The sequence below is a fragment of the Peromyscus californicus genome, unplaced genomic scaffold (assembly GCF_007827085.1).
Source record: "Peromyscus californicus insignis strain IS unplaced genomic scaffold, ASM782708v3 Scaffold_25__1_contigs__length_3188244, whole genome shotgun sequence".
In the NCBI taxonomy this organism is placed as follows: Eukaryota; Metazoa; Chordata; class Mammalia; order Rodentia; family Cricetidae; genus Peromyscus; species Peromyscus californicus.
The window spans coordinates 345,028-353,551 of NW_026294536.1; the positions used below are offsets into that span (position 1 = coordinate 345,028).

At 46.1% G+C, this 8,524-nt stretch overlaps 1 long non-coding RNA gene across 1 annotated transcript; it reads left to right on the forward strand.

Annotated features, from left to right (window-relative positions):
• Window positions 1–159: 159 nt before the first annotated feature.
• On the forward strand, window positions 160–7,822 carry LOC128120171 (uncharacterized). The gene is made up of 2 exons (XR_008221793.1): window positions 160–495; window positions 5,903–7,822. It is a non-coding gene; the product is annotated as an uncharacterized LOC128120171 (long non-coding RNA).
• The last annotated feature ends 702 nt before the right edge of the window (window positions 7,823–8,524 follow it).

Genomic DNA, 8,524 nt, shown 5'->3' on the forward strand with positions numbered 1-8,524 from the left:
CGGCGCACGGCCTCGGAGCCACGCCGCAGGCCACCGTCCGGTGCGCGCCGGGCTCCCCGCAGCCCCGCCGCCCGGAACACCGAGGGTCCCGCGGCGGGCGAGCGCGGCTAGCAGGCGAGCCTCCCTGTCCCCGGCCGCCGATGGAACGGTCCGCTCCGCCGCCGTCACGTGGGCTCCTCCTCCGTGACGTCGGCGTCTTCGCTGTAGCAAAGCTCGGCCTCTGGAATTCTGAGAACTAATTTGCTATTCGGTGACATAAGAGGGGGAGTGCGCTTCGCTTTCCCGGGGTCTGGGGCTAATTCTTCCTCTCCTACCCATAAACTCGGCTCCTCGAGCTAAATACACAAAAGGGAGCGAGAGATTTTTGAGCCGTTGGAACAAGTATGTTAGAGGCAGGTTTAGAGAGGCGAGTGAAAGAGAAAACAATAAATACCACAGCTCCTTCCAGCTAGAATATTAGGCACCACGAGAAAAATATTTGCCAAGCAGTTTTCGGTGGGTTCATTTGTTTTCTTTTTATTTGGGACAAAGTGTGTCGGGGCGGGGGTGAGGGTTTTTCTTTTTTTTTTTTTTTCTTTTGGGGTGGTGCCTTGGGATTGCTTTTTGTTGTATTTTGATGATTTAGAGGGTTTTTTGCTTCTGATTTTTGCCTTTTGCAAGTTTGTGGTGTTATGTAAATCGTAGGAGCCGTCATCCGTTGATTTTATTGTCTCTGTGTTCTTTTCTTTCCCTTTTGAATCGCTCAGGCATTTAAAGTATGCGTTATTTCAACCCTAATACCATTGACAGAAGCTTAAATTTTTTGGCCACATATGACAACCTCAGCCTCCACCCCCCACCACACACACACACACACACACACACACACACACACACACACACACACACACTCCACACCACAGCACACACCGCCCTTGGGGTAGCTTTCTCTCCCTCTTGGACTTTTCCTGAAGAAGGGAGGGCTCTCCTGCACTTGAAAGAGATGTAAAAGGATTTGGTTTGGTTTGGTTTGTTTCTTTCCAGGACAGCAAGTGGTGGGTTTACTCTTTCTGTTACTGTTGACTCTTAGGAAATTTCTTGATGTTAGAAATGTGTATGGGGGTATGTGTTTGCTTGTTTGCTACAAAATTCTCTGAAGCCAAATACATGTTTGTGTTTTGCTTTTTCTTAAGGTCTTGAACATTTTTTTTCCTTCCCCCCTCTCTCCCCCTGGGTTCGTCTCAAGGTCGTTGGGGGAAAAGAAAAATCTCTTCAGTATGTGTTGAAGGGATCAGCCTGAGGGAATTCTAAAGGCCTGGCTGCCAGGATCGCAGATACTGCGTGTATTGAGAACAGGCTGTGCCACAGCTAGCCGCACTGCACGCAGCCCAGCCGGGTCCTCTGGGCTCTGGAGCGGAGCTCTCAGAGAAGAGGAGCAGCTAGGGAAATCTCTCCTTCCCTTCTTTCCTCCTTTATTTTAAAAGGCGAGTGCTGGGCAGAATCCTTTTACTGTGGGCCCTGGTTTGTTTGTTCAAAGCTGCCAGTTTCCCTATTTAAATGTTGGTTGGGGTTTTTTTGCCCTCCTACTCATCCCTGAATGAGGGAGACTCTTGTTTCTTTTATGTCTGTCTCTTGAAAGAAGGGTGTGAGGGGAAAAGACTATTCGGATTCCTTAAGAATTAACCCAAAGTGTTTGGAGCACAAGAGGCTTTCAAAGGTCAGGCTGTTCTGGGCTTTAGCTGTGAACGTCCTTCAAGCAGCTCGTTAAATCACAGATGACTTCTGAAAGGTTCTGTTCTGCAAAATGTCTTCACATATTAATTTCTGATGACTGTCTGTGGACCACAACCCCAAATCTGGGCTTAAAAACAGAGATGTGAGCAGAGCTCTGAGCGCTGCTGATTGTTTAGGGGTTTTGGGGGGATCTCTGCCCCCCTTGAACGGTCCTATAAGAAGTTTCAGCTATGTTGTTGGAGTAACACCACCACTTCAAAAGGTGATGTCACAGGCTCTAGAACGGAGACGGTCCAAAGGAGCTGACTGTTTTCCACAGGGGTTGGAACTTACAAAATCCCTTGTCTGTCCCTGAGAAATCTGGATATTTTAATACGTATTGGCAGATGGATTACTGCAGCCCCGGCGGAAAAGCCTGCCTTGTGAAGGATTTTTGAGGAATATACACAGGCCTAATCCTACCACTATTGTGGAAACGAACATTTTACTTCCAAGACTCATGACTTTGTCAGATGGGGTCCTCGCTGCCGTGAAGCACAGTAGCTGCTTTTAGTTTTTGTATTTAGAGTCCCCATTCCCTCTCATTTTAGAGTATTAACTAAATCCCATTGGACCAAAATGACACCCCGGTTCTGCTGAAGTGATTTGCTTTGTGTAGCTAGCTGTCTACCTTTTCCGAGCAGTAAGCACTTCAGGTTTCTCAGCAGCTTCTGTAGCTTTACAACAGCAATTGTATGGTTTTGCTGTATTGTTGTTGCTATAAATAGAACTGCTTATTTATTTATTTATTTTGGTTATTTTTCTTGTCAAAGTGACCGTGTGCCTCCTCCCCTGACTCCTACCCCCAAGCCTTAAACATACACTCATTTTGTCCTGTGCATCTTGAGTTCTCCTGGCCACTCCACTCTTAGCCCCATGGGGGCGCTGCAGAGCAAAGGGAAATGTGCTCCCTCAGGCGGTAGAGCCAGCCAGAGTGGGGGCTGGGAAGGAATTTACCCTTCTCCTACCTCCGGAGCAAGAGCCCACCGGGCCTGCTTATCGATAATTGTCCCCATCACCAGAGGCCTTACATCCTCTCTGGGACCATGCGCCGCAGTTTGTATTACTGCGGTGGGTTTTTGTTGTGTGTGTGTTTTTTTTTTTCCCTTCTCTCTCTCAACTGCTACCCCACATCAAAGTGTTGATGTTGGAAGAAACGACCAGAATGGTCGTTTTAGAGGAGCCTCTCTTCTCTCTACTGCATGAATGTTGAAGAATATTGTGCACTGACCTTTCAATTTCTTCAGTTCCTGGGAAAGTAACTTTATCAAGTTCTATACCAATTTAATCTCTTCCCGAATGTCCCTCTCTCATTATTGGTCTTTACCTGTCACTTCCAGCTATGTGGGCTCCCTGAACTCTACAGTGCTATTATTGGGGGGGGGGGGGGGAAAGGACTTGAATATATTCAGATTCTTTTAAATTATCCTTATGGAACCCACACAAGTGATCCCATGCCCTGGCTTCCTAAGAATTATTTCTGCAGACTTGAGAGCACTGTGTATCAACTAATGCGATGATGATTTAATGATTCCTGGTTGCTAATACTCAGAATAGAGGGCCAGGCCAGCTTCCATGCTGACCCGCAGACTCAGCATAGGAATGGGTCTCTGAGCACAGGTGCTGGGTAAATGTAAGCTTTATTACAAAATAAAATACCCTGGTACTAATATTACATGCGTTTAAAGACTGGAACACACTTCATACCGGGTTCCCTTCACAAAACCTTTCCCACAATTCAGTTGTATTTGAAAAGGAACCTATACTTGGGATAAACACTGTCCTATCCACTTGTTATGGAGGCTTGGAAGTGTGTCCCACCTGTCAGGACCTTCTGGGACCTCCACAGGTCTCTTAAACTGTCATATCACCAATAATCTTTCCTCCGGGTCCTTTTTCCCGAAGGCTAGACTGGCCCTCATTGCTAACCTAGAGTCAGTAAGTCTGTGTGATTTGATGGCCCTGTGCCATTTCTGAAGCTCAGGCTACCTGTGGGTCTGGGCTCGGGGGTGTGTACCCCATTTCTTGAAGAACAGAGGAAGATAAGGCTGCCTTAGGCCCCATGTAAACTGTAGCTGGCTCTGAGAACCAACTCCAGGTCATGCTTAAGGGACTTGGTTTGGTCCTTTGGGTTTGTTATGTGCACAGCCTATGCTGTAGAACTCAACACTGCTTTTCGAGGAGTCGGCATGGTGTTTGCCAAAGTTTGCCTCTCTATTCTATTTCAGACCCCTTATTTAGGACTGCTATAAACAAGCTAGGCAAAAATCTGTAATTCCAGCCAGCACTTGGGGAGGAGGAAGGGAAAGGATTAGTTGTTCAAGGCCATCCTTGGCTACATAGAGAGTTGGAGGACAGCCTGGCCTACATGAGAACCCATCTTCGAAAAACAAACAAACAAACAAAAACAACCTGCTATAAGCATCTCTGTATATTATCCTTAAACACAGGAGAAGGCTTTTGTACATTTTAAAGAATAGAGGGGTCGTAGAGTTCAGGGAGACTGAGGGAAAAGCAGGAAATCGAGCAAAAATGTAGAGATACTGAGACAGGAAAGGAAAGACCTAGGCAGATTCCCAGCCCACCACCTTGTGAAGAGGATGCGGCTGCATTTCATTTTCTCCTCTTGCTCAAAGCAGGTTCGTGCATTCATTTATGCATTCATACATTCATTATTATTCTCCTCCTCCTTTTTTCTTCTTCTCCTCCTTCTTCATCATCCTCATCATCCTCTTTGTCACCATCATCATCTTCTCCCCTTTGGCAAACTCTTCCAGCCTGACTTAGAACTTTCCATCCCAGTACTGATTGTCCGTGTTTTCCTCGCTTTAGACGGCCGTGAATATCTGGGTTTTAAAATAGAGAAGTGCTGGGGACGGGAACACGCAATCACTTGGTGTTTTGCATTCGATCACTGTTTCGAATAGCAAGGTTTTCACTTCCTATGAAACCTTAGCATGAGGAAAAGCGGAAACTGGACCATAAAGTGAGAGGGATGTGGGGAGGAAGGGAATTGAGTATTTGTAAACTCAGAGCGGCTCGCCTGCCTACCAGGCTGCTCTCACTACTACCTGAGGCTAGGAGTGGAAAAACTTGATTTACGTGTTGTGCCTGCCTTTTTTTTTTTTTTTCTTCTTCCCCACACCGCCCTCTGTACACCTGACCGTGCCCAAGCCTATCTGGAGCCGGCTTGGTGGCAGGGAAGGCTGGAGAGAGGAAGAATGTGCGGAAGGGAGGGAGGGCTGGTACTTTTCCATTCACATCTCCACAGTGGCTTTTCTTGTTTATTTCAGCCTCCGCCCGCAGAAACTTTTTCAGCTGCCTGAAAGTCAAGTCATTAAACTGTCCCCTGAGGTCAGGCTGCCGAGGCTGGGTGCATGTGCCCTACATGCCGGTGTGTGTGTAGCCTGTGCACACACAAAGAACACAAACCTGGCTCTGAGGTACATAGAGTGAGGAAGAAGAAAAGGCTGGGCTGGCTGCCCAAGGCTCTTAGTTTCTAATTACAATTCTGCCTGGAACTTTTCACAAGGCGAGGGGCAAAGTCGCCATCAGGACTCAGTTTCTCCGCCCATGTGAAGGGAGAATAGCCCGGTGATGAACAGGCCGCCCGTGTGCTGTGACTTCTATGGCGCTGTAGCTGGCCATGCATTTATGGCACTTTAGAATGGGGGATAGAAAGGGTCCGTGGTGTGTCTGTGTCTGGGGGTGGAGCAGGAGGTTAAACTGTAAGCTTCGGAGTAAAGGAAGGCAGTCCTCGAATCCCCACCTTATCAATTGTTAACCAGTTGTAGACCAAAGTCTCTGATGGTGCTGGGTGAGTCCAAAAGCCAAGTGAAGGTTTCGGATGCTAAGGATCAGAAGGAGCAGCTTCTGAGACCCCATGCTCTTGCTCTCCCTCACTCATGATCAGAAGTGGCAGGCACCAGAAGCTTTGCTGCCTTTCAGGGTTTTTTCTTTATTATTATTTTTTCTTTGGGAAGTATGGGCAAGCAAGCAAGCAGCTTCCAGACGCTGTTGTACCAAACTTGAAAGGAATGACATGCACTTTCTATTATTATTTCTGCTCTCCGGTCTTTAAAAAGGAAGGCCTAAAGCCTCTTCGGCCTGATTGTTTAAATAATCTGTCACCTTTTCTTGTCATCGTCAGGAAAGAAAGTCGTTCCCGGTTTTTTAGCAATGCTCTCTACCAACTTTCCGTCACTTAGACCATGTGAATACCAGACCTGTGTGTAAGGAGGAGTGAAGCCAGTTATATTCCTTCAGCCCAAGACCATTGAGAACTATGCTAAGAGTGGGAGAGTCCTTCCCATTACCCAAGCCAGTGTCCCTGATCTTCTGTGACTAGAAGCTGAGCCTCGGACAGAATGCATTCACCGTGTACATTGTCACAGAGTTGGACTCAAAGCACGTGCTCAGACCCTGAACTCTACGCTTACTGCAGTGTTCATTAGAGAAAGCAGGGATGGCGTGGGCAGTCCGGTGTACAAAAGCTATTTCACGTGTCAGCATTAGTGGCGTTCTGTTAATGGTGTGCCCACAAGCCTGAAAGAAGGCCATAATGCACAGGCCGTATGTTCAGGACCATAGAGTTACACAGTACCGTGATTTGCTACTCTGAACAAGTCTGCGGTGTCTTATGAAAAGGCAGCTGCATCACAACCCTGTGCGCGTTGGTCTTTAAAATGTAAGATCTGAACTGTGTTTGGCCTTGAAGCAATGACGGGCAGCAAGTATACTGAGTACTCAAACCTTAACTTCTAGTGTTCGAGTCGGGGTTTCCCTTTGCAGCCCTGGCTGTCTCGACTGTAGACCAGGCTGACCTCAAACTCAGAGATCCACCTGCCTCTGCCTCCCGAGTGTTGAGATTAAAGGCGTGTGCCACCTTGCCCAACAGCCTAATATTTTTTAATAACAAGAAAGCAAGAATGAAGGCTCCTTGGAGAGAGGGCTGCATTTAGAACCAAGATGGGAAATAGACTAAATAAAAATGAAACATTGTGGAGTGCATGAAGTACATAATTCTGAAAACAAGGCTACAGTCAGGAGACTTCCCAGGATATACAGGACCCTGATGCAGAGCTCCTGTACAAAGACGGTCAAATTTGGGCAATGAAATAGAACAACATTTCAGATTATTATCCAAAATGTAGAATAAGCATCCACAAGTCCATACGATGTAAGTAAATTATTTTTAAAAATTAATACATGGGAGAGAAAAGACAAATACCCTATGCAAAAATCTAAATAGTTTACATAGGGGAAGTATGAATCCTACCTCTTTATAGACATTTATTCATTTGTTTACTTATTCATTCATTCATTTGTGTGTGTGTATGTGTGTGTGTGTGTGTGTGTGTGTGTGTGTGTGTAGGTCAGAGGACAACTTGCTAAAGTCATTTTTCTTTTTCTACCTTATGGGGCCTGGGGATCAAAAAGCCATGAGGCTTATTAGCAAGAACCTTTATCCACCTCATTATCTTGCTGGCCCATAAACCCCTACTCTCTAAGTATGGATTTCATAGAACCTTTCCCCAAAGATACGGTATCTAAAAACGAGCAGAGGAGAGTTCAGATGAAACCCCATCTCAGCCTGGTGAGCAAGGGCACTGCCAACAATAATAAGTCGTATTGATATTATGTGCCCTTCCTACCATATGATGAAAGTGGAGTTTTATCTTTGTGGTTTTTTCCATTGTCCATATCTAATCATAAGAAAAACATCCAACATGCTAGTAGAGGCATCCTACAAAACACTTGACCAGCGTCCTCAAAACCGTCAGGGTCGTCTGAAACAAGGAAAGTTAGAGGAAGTGGTACAGCCAAAAGCAGCCTGAGTGACATGGCAGCCCAATAGAGGGCATCCTGGATGGGATCATTGAACAGGAAAAGTCAGAAGAGAAACATAAGCAGACTCAGTCGATGATAGCCACGGACAATGCTGTTTAGAAACGTGCTGTTACTAATTACCAATAGTAGGGGAAGCGAGGTCCAGGGTCACTCTCTGGACCATTTCCTCACTCTGCTGTTAATGCAAAATTATTCTTAGAAATAAAGCCTGTGACTCAGAATATTTATCTGTGCTTTTACATTAAGCCTCTATCAAATTCAGATAGGTTCTTATTAGCCCTCAAAATAGAGGCAGGACAGTGTGTTTATTTATTGTTTATAATATATATTCATTCATTCATTCATTCATTCATTCGGTTCCTTGAAACAGGATTTCACTACAACCCAGGCTGGCCTCATGATCCTCCTGCCTCAGCTCCCAGGCTTCTGTGACTAGAGACGTCAACCATCTCACCCAGGTCTTCTGTTTATTCTCCTAGCTCCTAAATTGAGAGCAACATAGTTTTTGTGTGCCACCATCTAGATAAAGAGCTGTGAGAACCCTAGGGAGATGACCAAGGCCAAGTGGAGCTGTAGGAGCAGATGACCCAAGCCTTTTCATCAATCCTCACGCTTAGTACTTCTCTGTGGAAACCCCCCACGGAAACAAAACTCTCGGAGAACCTGCCACTAGTCCATGTGGGACACCCAGAACCTAGGGCTTTGTTGCTGAAGTAGTAAAAGTCCTCAGCTTCTTTGCAGAGTGTCTAGTTTTGTTCAGTCACTCTTGTGGAACTGTGGGTCGTCAGAGTTGTAATTCTGGGTGTGTAAACGAGCTGTGGACTGAACTCCCAACCATGGGCTTCCCTTCATTAATCCCACACAGCCTCATAGTCTAAATGGGGAAAGCCTCTAGCTTGATCTTTATTTGATCAAACTGAGC